Source organism: Electrophorus electricus, chromosome 9, assembly GCF_041902795.1.
Source record: "Electrophorus electricus isolate QZ-2024a chromosome 9, ASM4190279v1, whole genome shotgun sequence".
NCBI classification, from domain to species: domain Eukaryota; kingdom Metazoa; phylum Chordata; class Actinopteri; order Gymnotiformes; family Gymnotidae; genus Electrophorus; species Electrophorus electricus.
Window position 1 is genome coordinate 7,623,214 of NC_137505.1, and position 13,796 is coordinate 7,637,009.

Here is a 13,796-nt window from a genome sequence, read left to right on the forward strand (position 1 = left end):
AACTATAGAGAGAAATATAGATACATACCTACCTATCGATACCTACAGATAAATACCTACCTACAAATAGATACATACCAACAGATAGATAGATACCTACAAATAGATAGATACATACCAACCTACAGATAGATAGATAGATACATACCTACCGATATCTACTTACCAATCGATAGATAGCAACCTTTGGATACCTGCAGCTTGATAGATACCTACCTACAGATGGATACATATCTACCTACCGATTCATACTAAAATAAATAGATAGGTAGATATATACCTACCGATACATACGTCCAGATACATAGATAGAGAAATAGATAGATAGATAGATAGATACATACCTATTGCAACATACCTACAGAATGATAGATACATACCGACTGATACCTACTTACAGATAGATACCTACCTATTGAAACCTATAGATAGATAGATAGATATAGATACCTACCTACAGATAGATAGATACCTATCTAACAATACTTACCTATAAATGGATAAGTAGATAAGTACTTACCGATACTTACCTACAAATAGATAGATAGATAGATAGATAGATAGATAGATACCTACAAATACAAAGATATATACATACCTACGAATACATACCTACAGATAGATAGATAGATATATACATACATACATACCTACCAATACATACCTACAGATAGACAGATACATAGCTACCTACCAATACATACCTGCAAATAGAAAGATAGATACCTACCTACTGATACATACCTATATAGATATATACCTACCGATACATACCTACAGATAGATAGATATTTAGATATATGCCTACCAAAACAAAGCTACAGATAGCTAGATACATACCTACAGATACAGATAGACACACACCTGCAGACAGATAGATAGATACCTACCTACCAATACCTACCTACAGATAGATAGATACATACCTACCTACCGATACATACCTACAGATAGATAGATACCTATCTAACAATACTTACCTATAAATAGATAGATAGATAGATACATACATACATACCGATGCATAACTACAGATGTATAGATACCTACTTACTGATACATACCTACAAATACAAATATATAGATACATACATACAGATAGATAAATACATACCTACATAACATATGTAGATATAGATACATACTTACAGAGAGATAGATACCTGCCAATACATACCTACCGACATACCTGCAGATAGATATAGATACATACCTACTGATACAGATATATAGATAGATACATATATATGTACATACATAGATACATAGTTACAGATAGATAGATAGATAGATAGATACTTACATACATACATACATACAGAGACACATAGTTACAGATAGAAAGATACATTCTTACAGATACATACATACATACATACAAATACATAATTACAGATGGATACATATACATAGTTACAGATAGATACATATAAATACATACACAGATACATAGTTACAGATGGATACATTCTTACATAGATACATTAGTTACAGATAGATACATACATACACACAGAGATACATACATACACACAGAGATACATACAGATAGATATGTACATACATACGCAGATACATAGTTACAGATAGATACATACATACATACAGATACATACATACATAGAGATAGATAGATACATACGTACATACATACACAAATAGATACATACATACATACATACGTAGATGCATAGATAGATACATACATACATACATACACACAGATATAGATAGATAGATAGATAGATAGATAGATAGATAGATAGATAGATAGATACATACATACACACACAGATAGATAGATAGATAGATACATACATACATAGATACATACATACATACAGATTCATATGTACATGCATACACAGATACATAGTTACAGATAGATACATACACAGATAGATACATACATATATATACATACACAGATACATAGTTACATATAGATACACACATACATACACAGATACAGTTATAGAGGGATACATACATACATAGATACAGATAGATACATACATACATAGATACAGATAGATACATACAAACATACATGTGTACATAGATAGATATATAGATTCATACATACATACATATATACAGATACTTAGTTACAGATACATACATACATGCACAGATACATAGGTACAGATAGATAGATAGATAGATAGACAGATAGATAGATAGATAGATAGATAGATAGATACATACACAGATACATAGTTACAGATAGATAGATAGATAGATAGATAGATAGATAGATAGATAGATAGATAGATAGATACATACATGCACAGATACATACAAACATACATACATACATACATACACAAAGAAAGACAAAGAAGAATTTTAGGTCTACCTTTGATATTGAAGAAATCAAGAATTGTCCTAACTATCCAATATGAATAAAAGGCACGCAATCGTTATTTTGTAGTGTCGGTTTGCGCTCTGACCGTAATGTCAACACCGCGTGCAGTTGGACCTTTCTAAAATAACTTGTTCTATGACGTCACACACAGGCATTGTGACGTCACACACACCACTGTGTCGGTGTAGCGTGATTAAAATATGCTACTCACAGGACTGTTACGGATCTTTTGCTTACACATACATACACAGATACATAGTTATAGATAGATATATACATACATCGATACATACATACATACATACATACATACATACAGATAGATAGATACATACGTACATACATACAGATGGATACATACATACGTAGATAGATAGATACATACATACATACATACACACAGATAGATACATACATACGTACATACATACACAGATATATAGTTACAGATACATAGATACATACACAGATAGATACACATACATAGATAAATACATATATACATACACAGATACATAGTTACAGATACATACATACATACACAGATACATAGATACATACATACATACATAGATACAGATAGATACATACAAACATACATGTGTACATAGATACATACATACATACATAGATACATATATATATATAGATACATAGTTACAGATACATACATACACAGATACATACAAACATACATACGTACATAGATACACATAGAAAGACATAAAGAAGAATTTTAGGTCTACCTTTGATATCGAAGAAATCAAGAATTGTCTTAACTATCCAATATGAATAAAAGGCACGCAATCGTTATTTTGTAGTGTCGGTTTGCGCTCTGACCGTAATGTCAACACCGCGTGCAGTCGGACCTTTCTAAAATAACTTGTTCTATGACGTCACACACACAGGCATTGTGACGTCACACACACCACTGTGTCGTTGTAGCGTGATTAAAATATGCTACTCACAGGACTGTTACGGATTTTTTGCTTACACATACATACACAGATACATAGTTATAGACAGATATATACATACACCGATACATAGATACATACATACATGCATACATACAGATAGATAGATACATACGTACATACATACAGATGGATACATACATACGTAGATAGATAAATAGATACATACATATATACACACAGATGGATACATACATACGTAGATAGATAAATAGATACATACATACATACACACAGATGGATACATACATAGATAGATAGATAGATAGATAGATAGATACATACATACATACAGATTCATACGTACATACATACACAGATAGATACACATATATAGATACATACATATATACATACACAGATACATAGTTACAGATAGATACACACATACATACACAGACACAGTTACAGATACATACATACATACATACATACACAGATACATAGATACATACATACATACATACATACATATATACAGATACATAGTTACAGATACATACATACAGATTCATACGTACATACATACACAGATACATAGTTACAGATAGATACATACATACACAGATAGATACACACATACATAGATACATACATATATACATACACAGATACATAGTTACAGATAGATATGTACATATACAGACACAGTTATAGATACATACATACATACATAGATACAGATAGATACACACATACATAGATACATACATATATACATAGATACATAGTTACAGATAGATACACACATACATACACAGACACAGTTATAGATACATACATACATACATACACAGATACATACATACATATATAGATACAGATAGATACATACAAACATACATGTGTACATAGATACATACATACATACATATATATATAGATACATAGTTACAGATACATACATACACAGATACATACAAACATACATACGTACATAGATACACATAGACAGACATAAAGAAGAATTTTAGGTCTACCTTTGATATCGAAGAAATCAAGAATTGTCTTAACTATCCAATATGAGGAAAAGGCACGCAATCGTTGTTTTGCAGTGTCGGTTTGCGCTCTGACCGTAATGTCAACACCGCGTGCAGTCCGACCTTTCTAAAATAACTTGTTCTATGACGTCACACACAGGCATTGTGACGTCATACACACCACTGTGTCGTTGTAGCGTGATTAAAATATGCTACTCACAGGACTGTTACGGATTTTTTGCTTACACACACACACAGACACATTACACTGAGCGCCTCACACACACACAGAGACTACACTGAGCGTCTCACACACACACACACACACACACAAACACACTACACTGAGCGTCTCACACACACACACACACAAACACTACACTGAGCGTCTCACACACACTCTACACTGAGCATCACACACACACACACACTACACTGAGTGTCACACACACACTACACTGAGCGTCACACACACACAGACACACTACACTGAGCGTCTCACACACACACACTACACTGAGCGTCTCACACACACACACTACACTGAGCATCTCACACACATGCTACAGATAGGTAGATAGATACCTACCTATCGATACATACCTATAAATAAAAATATATACATACCTATGGATACATACTTGCAGATAGATAGAAAGGTACATACCTAAAGAGACATACCTACAGATAGATACATATCTACCAACACATACCTAGATAGATTTAGATACAAACATACACATACCTACAAACAGATAGATATACACATACCTGCAGACAGATAGATAGACACCTACCTACCGATACCTACCTACAAACAGATAGAGAGATGCATACCTACCTACCGATACATGCCTATAGAGAGTTAGATAGATACATAACTACCGATGCATAACTACAGATAGACAGATACCTACCTACCGATACATACTTGCAGATAGATAGATAGGTACATAGCTAACAATACATACATACAGATACATACCTTCAGATAGATACCTACCTACCGATACATACCCACAGAGAGATAAATAAATGCCTACCTACACATTCATGCATACAGACAGATAGATACCTACCTAGCGATACATACCTGCAGATAGACAGATGCTTAACTACCGATACATAGCTACAAATATATAGATACATACCAACAAATAGACAGCTACCTACCTAACGATACATACCTACAAATAGACAGATACCGACCTACCGAAACATACCTATTCAAAGATAGATAGATACAAACCTACCGATGCATACCTACAGATAGGTAGATAGATAGATACCTACCTATCGATACATACCTATAAATAAAAATATATACATACCTATGGATACATACTTGCAGATAGATAGAAAGGTACATACCTAAAGAGACATACCTACAGATAGATACATATCTACCAACACATACCTAGATAGATTTAGATACAAACATACATATACCTGCAGACAGATAGATAGACACCTACCTACCGATACCTACCTACAAACAGATAGAGATGCATACCTACCTACCGATACATGCCTATAGAGAGTTAGATAGATACATAACTACCGATGCATAACTACAGATAGACAGATACCTACCTACCGATACATACTTGCAGATAGATAGGTACATAGCTACCAATACATACATACAGATACATACCTACAGATAGATACCTACCTACCGATACATACCCACAGAGAGATAAATAAATACCTATCTACACATTCATGCATACAGATAGATAGATAACTACCTAGCGATACATAACTGCAGATAGACAGATGCTTAACTACCGATACATAGCTACAAATATATAGATACATACCTACCAATACATACCTACAAATAGACAGGTACCTACCTACCGATACATACCTACAAATAGACAGATACGTACCTACCGATACATACCTATTGAAAGATAGATAGATAGATAGATAGATAGATAGATAGATAGATAGATAGATAGATAGATAGATAGATAGATAGATAGATAGATACAAACCTACTGATGCATACCTACAGATAGGGAGATAGATAGATACCTACCTATCGATACATACCTACAAATATAAATGTATACATTCCTATGGATACATACTTGCAGATAGATAGAAAGGTACATACCTAAAGAGACATACATACCTAGGTAGATTGTTAGATACAAACCTACACATACCTAATAACCGATAGATAGATACCTACCTACCGATGCCTACAAATAGATAGATATACACATACCTGCAGACAGATAAACACCTACCTACCGATACATGCCTATAGAGAGTTAGATAGATACATACCTACCGATGCATGACTACAGATAGACAGATACCTACCTACCTATACATACTTGCAGATAGATAGATAGGTATATAGCTAACAATACATACATAAAGATACATACCTTCAGATAGATACCTACCTACCGATACATACCCACAGAGAAATAAATAAATGCCTACCTACACATTCATGCATACAGACAGATAGATTCCTACCTAGCGATACATACCTGCAGATAGACAGATGATTAACTACCAATACATAGCTACAACTATATAGATACATACCTACCAATACATACCTATAAATAGACAGGTACCTACCTACCGATACATAACTACAAATAGACAGATGCCTACCTAGCGATACATACCAATTGAAAGATAAATAGATACAAACCTACCGATGCATACCTACAGATAGGGAGATAACTACTTATCGATACATACCTACAAATAAAAATATATACATACCTATGGATACATACTTGCAGATAGATAGAAAGGTACATACCTAAAGAGACATACCTACAGATAGATAGATACATACCTACCAACACATCCCTAGATAGATTGTTATATACAAACCTACACATACCTACTAACGGATAGATAGATACCTACCTACCGATGCCTACAAATAGATAGATATACACATACCTGCAGACAGATAGATAGACACCTACCTACAAACATAGAGAGATGCATACCTACCTACCGATACATGCCTATTGAAAGATAGATAGATAGATACAAACATACCGATGCATACCTACAAATAAAAATGTATACATACCTATGGATACATACTTGCAGATAGATAGAAAGGTACATACCTAAAGAGACATACCTACAGATAGATACATATTGACCAACACATACCTGGATAGATTTAGATACAAACCTACACATACTTACAAACAGATAGATATACACATACCTGCAGACAGATAGATAGACACCTACCTACCGATACCTACCTACAAACAGATAGAGATGCATACCTACCTACCGATACATGCCTATAGAGAGTTAGATAGATACATACCTACCGATGCATAAATACAAATAGACAGATACCTACCTACCGATACATACTTGCAGATAGATAGATAGGTACATAGCTACCAATACATACATACAGATACATAAGTACAGATAGATACCTACCTACCGATACATACCCACAGAGAGATAAATAAATGCCTACCTACACATTCATGCATACAGATAGATAGATATCTACCTAGCGATACATACCTGCAGATAGACAGATGCTTAACTACCAATACATAGCTACAAATATATAGATACATACCTACCGATACATAACTACCGATACATACTTGCAGATAGATAGGTACATAGCTACCAATACATACATATAGATAGATACCTACAGATAGATGCCTACCTATCGATACATACCCACAGAGAGATAAATAAATACCTACCTACACATTCATGCATACAGATAGATAGATACCTACATAGTGATACATACCTGCAGATAGACAGATGCTTAACTACCAATACATAGCTACAAATATATAGATACATACCTACCAATACATACCAACAAATAGACAGGTACCTAGCTACCGATACATACCTATAAATAGACAGGTACCTACCTACCGATACATACCTATTGAAAGATAGATAGATACAAACCTACCGATGCATACCTACAGATAGGTAGATAGATAGATACCTACCTATCGATACATACCTACAAATAAAAATATATACATACCTATGGATACATACTTGCAGATAGATAGAAAGGTACATACCTAAAGAGACATACCTACAGATAGATACATACCTACCAACACATACCTAGATAGATTGTTAGATACAAACCTACACATACCTACTAACCGATAGATAGATACCTACCTACCGATGCCTACAAATAGATAGATATACACATACCTGCAGACAGATAGATAGACACCTACATACCGATACCTACCTACAAACAGATAGACAGATGCATACCTACCTACCGATACATGCCTATAGAGAGTTAGATAGATACATAACTACCGATACATACTTGCAGATAGATAGGTACATAGCTACCAATACATACATACAGATACATACCTACAGATAGATACCTACCTACCGATACATACCCACAGAGAGATAAATAAATACCTATCTACACATTCATGCATACAGATAGATAGATAACTACCTAGCGATACATAACTGCAGATAGACAGATGCTTAACTACCGATACATAGCTACAAATATATAGATACATACCTACCAATACATACCTACAAATAGACAGGTACCTACCTACCGATACATACCTATTGAAAGATAGATAGATAGATAGATAGATAGATAGATAGATAGATAGATAGATAGATAGATAGATACAAACCTACTGATGCATACCTACAGATAGGGAGATAGATAGATACCTACCTATCGATACATACCTACAAATATAAATGTATACATACCTATGGATACATACTTGCAGATAGATAGAAAGGTACATACCTAAAGAGACATACCTACAGATAGATACATATCTACCAACACATACCTAGATAGATTTAGATACAAACCTACACATACCTACAAACAGATAGATATACACATACCTGCAGACAGATAGATAGACACCTACCTACCGATACCTACCTACAAACAGATAGAGATGCATACCTACCTACCGATACATGCCTATAGAGAGTTAGATAGATACATACCTACCCATGCATAACTACAGATAGACAGATACCTACCTACCTATACATACTTGCAGATAGATAGATAGGTACATAGCTAACAATACATACATACAGATACATACCTTCAGATAGATACCTACCTACCGATACATACCCACAGAGAGATAAATAAATGCCTACCTACACATTCATGCATACAGACAGATAGATACCTACCTAGCGATACATACCTGCAGATAGACAGATGATTAACTACCAATACATAGCTACAAATATATAGATACATACCTACCAATACATACCTATAAATAGACAGGTACCTACCTACCGATAAATAACTACAAATAGACAGATGCCTACCTACCGATACATACCAATTGAAAGATAGATAGATACAAACCTACCGATGCATACCTACAGATAGGGAGATAGAAAGATACCTACCTATCGATACATACCTACAAATAAAAATATATACATACCTATGGATACATACTTGCAGATAGATAGAAAGGTACATACCTAAAGAGACATACATACCTAGGTAGATTGTTAGATATAAACCTACACATACCTAATAACCGATAGATAGATACCTACCTACCGATGCCTACAAATAGATAGATATACACATACCTGCAGACAGATAGACACCTACCTACCGATACATGCCTATACAGAGTTAGATAGATACATACCTACCGATGCATAACTACAAATAGACAGATACCTACCTACCTATACATACTTGCAGATAGATAGATAGGTACATAGCTACCAATACATACATACAGATACATACCTACAGATAGATACCTACCTACCGATACATACCCACAGAGAGATAAATAAATACCTACCTACACATTCATGCATACAGATAGATAGATACCTACCTAGCGATACATAACTGCAGATAGACAGATGCTTAACTACCGATACATAGCTACAAATATATAGATACATACCTACCAATACATACCTACAAATAGACAGGTACCTACCTACCGATACATACCTATAAATAGACAGATACCTACCTACCGATACATACCTATTGAAAGATAGATAGATAGATACAAACCTACCGATGTATACCTACAGATAGGTAGATAGATAGATACCTACCTATCGATACATACCTACAAATAAAAATATATACATACCTATGGATACATACTTGCAGATAGATAGAAAGGTACATACCTAAAGAGACATACCTACAGATAGATACATACCTACCAACACATACCTAGATAGATTGTTAGATACAAACCTACACATACCTACTAACCGATAGATACCTACCTACCGATGTTTACAAATAGATAGATATACACATACCTGCAGACAGATAGATAGACACCTACCTGCCGATACCTACCTACAAACAGATAGAGAGATGCATACCTACCTACCGATACATGCCTATAGAGAGTTAGATAGATACATACCTACCGATGCATAAATACAAATAGACAGATACCTACCTACCGATACAAACTTGCAGATAGATAGGTACATAGCTACCAATACATACATACAGATACATAAGTACAGATAGATACCTACCTACCGATACATACCCACAGAGAGATAAATAAATGCCTGCCTACACATTCATGCATAAAGATAGATAGATACCTACCTAGCGATACATACCTGCAGATAGACAGATGCTTAACTACCGATACATAGCTACAAATATATAGATACATACCTACCAATACATACCTACAAATAGACAGGTACCTACCTACCGATACATACCTACAAATAGACAGATACCTACCTACCGATACATACCTATTGAAAGTTAGATAGATAGATACAAACCTACCGATGCATACCTACAGATAGGTAGATAGATAGATACATACCTACAAATAAAAATGTATACATACCTATGGATACATACTTGCAGATAGATAGAAAGGTACATACCTAAAGAGACATACCTACAAATAGATAGATACATACCTACCAACACATACCTAGATAGATTGTTAGATACAAACCTACACATACCTACAAACAGATAGATATACACATACCTGCAGACAGATAGATAGACACCTACCTACCGATACCTACCTACAAACAGATAGAGATGCATACCTACCTACCGATACATGCCTATAGAGAGTTAGATAGATACATACCTACCGATGCATAACTACAGATAGACAGATACCTACCTACCTATACATACTTGCAGATAGATAGATAGGTACATAGCTAACAATACATACATACAGATACATACCTTCAGATAGATACCTACCTACCGATACATACCCACAGAGAGATAAATAAATGCCTACCTACACATTCATGCATACAGACAGATAGATACCTACCTAGCGATACATACCTGCAGATAGACAGATGATTAACTACCAATACATAGCTACAAATATATAGATACATACCTACCAATACATACCTACAAATAGACAGGTACCTACCTACCGATACATACCTACAAACAGACAGATACCTACCTACCGATACATACCTATTGAAAGATAGATAGATAGATAGATAGATAGATAGATAGATAGATAGATAGATAGATAGATAGATAGATACAAACCTACTGATGCATACCTATAGATAGGGAGATAGATAGATACCTACCTATCGATACATACCTACAAATATAAATGTATACATACCTATGGATACATACTTGCAGATAGATAGAAAGGTACATACCTAAAGAGACATACCTACAGATAGATACATATCTACCAACACATACCTAGATAGATTTAGATACAAACCTACACATACCTACAAACAGATAGATATACACATACCTGCAGACAGATAGATAGACACCTACCTACCGATACCTACCTACAAACAGATAGAGATGCATACCTACCTACCGATACATGCCTATAGAGAGTTAGATAGATACATACCTACCGATGCATAACTACAGATAGACAGATACCTACCTACCTATACATACTTGCAGATAGATAGATAGGTACATAGCTAACAATACATACATACAGATACATACCTTCAGATAGATACCTACCTACCGATACATACCCACAGAGAGATAAATAAATGCCTACCTACACATTCATGCATACAGACAGATAGATACCTACCTAGCGATACATACCTGCAGATAGACAGATGATTAACTACCAATACATAGCTACAAATATATAGATACATACCTACCAATACATACCTATAAATAGACAGGTACCTACCTACCGATAAATAACTACAAATAGACAGATGCCTACCTACCGATACATACCAATTGAAAGATAGATAGATACAAACCTACCGATGCATACCTACAGATAGGGAGATAGAAAGATACCTACCTATCGATACATACCTACAAATAAAAATATATACATACCTATGGATACATACTTGCAGATAGATAGAAAGGTACATACCTAAAGAGACATACCTACAGATAGATACATACCTACCAACACATACCTAGATAGATTGTTAGATACAAACCTACACATACCTACTAACGGATAGATAGATACCTACCTACCGATGCCTACAAATAGATAGATATACACATACCTGCAGACAGATAGATAGACACCTACCTACCGATACCTACCTACAAACAGATAGAGAGATGCATACCTACCTACCGATACATGCCTATAGAGAGTTACATAGATACATGACTACAGATAGACAGATACCTACCTACCGATACATACCAATACATACCTATAAATAGACAGGTACCTACCTACCGATATATACCTATTGAAAGATAGATAGATACAAACCTACCGATGCATACCTACAGATAGGTAGATAGATAGATACCTACCTATCGATACATACCTACAAATAAAAATATATACATACCTATGGATACATACTTGCAGATAGATAGAAAGGTACATACCTAAAGAGACATACCTACAGATAGATACATACCTACCAACACATACCTAGATAGATTGTTAGATACAAACCTACACATACCTACTAACCGATAGATACCTACCTACCGATGCCTACAAATAGATAGATATACACATACCTGCAGACAGATAGATAGACACCTACCTACCGATACCTACCTACAAACAGATAGAGAGATGCATACCTACCTACCGATACATGCCTATAGAGAGTTAGATAGATACATAACTATCGATGCATAAATACAGATAGACAGATACCTACCTACCGATACATACTTGCAGATAGATAGATAGATAGGTACATAGCTACCAATACGTACATAGATACATACCTACAGATAGATACCTACCTACCGATACATTCCCACAGAGATAAATAAATACCTACCTACACATTCATGCATACAGATAGATAGATACCTACCTAGCGATACATACCTGCAGATAGACAGATGCTTAACTACCGATACATAGCTACAAATATATAGATACATACCTACAAATAGACAGCTACCTACCTACCGATACATAC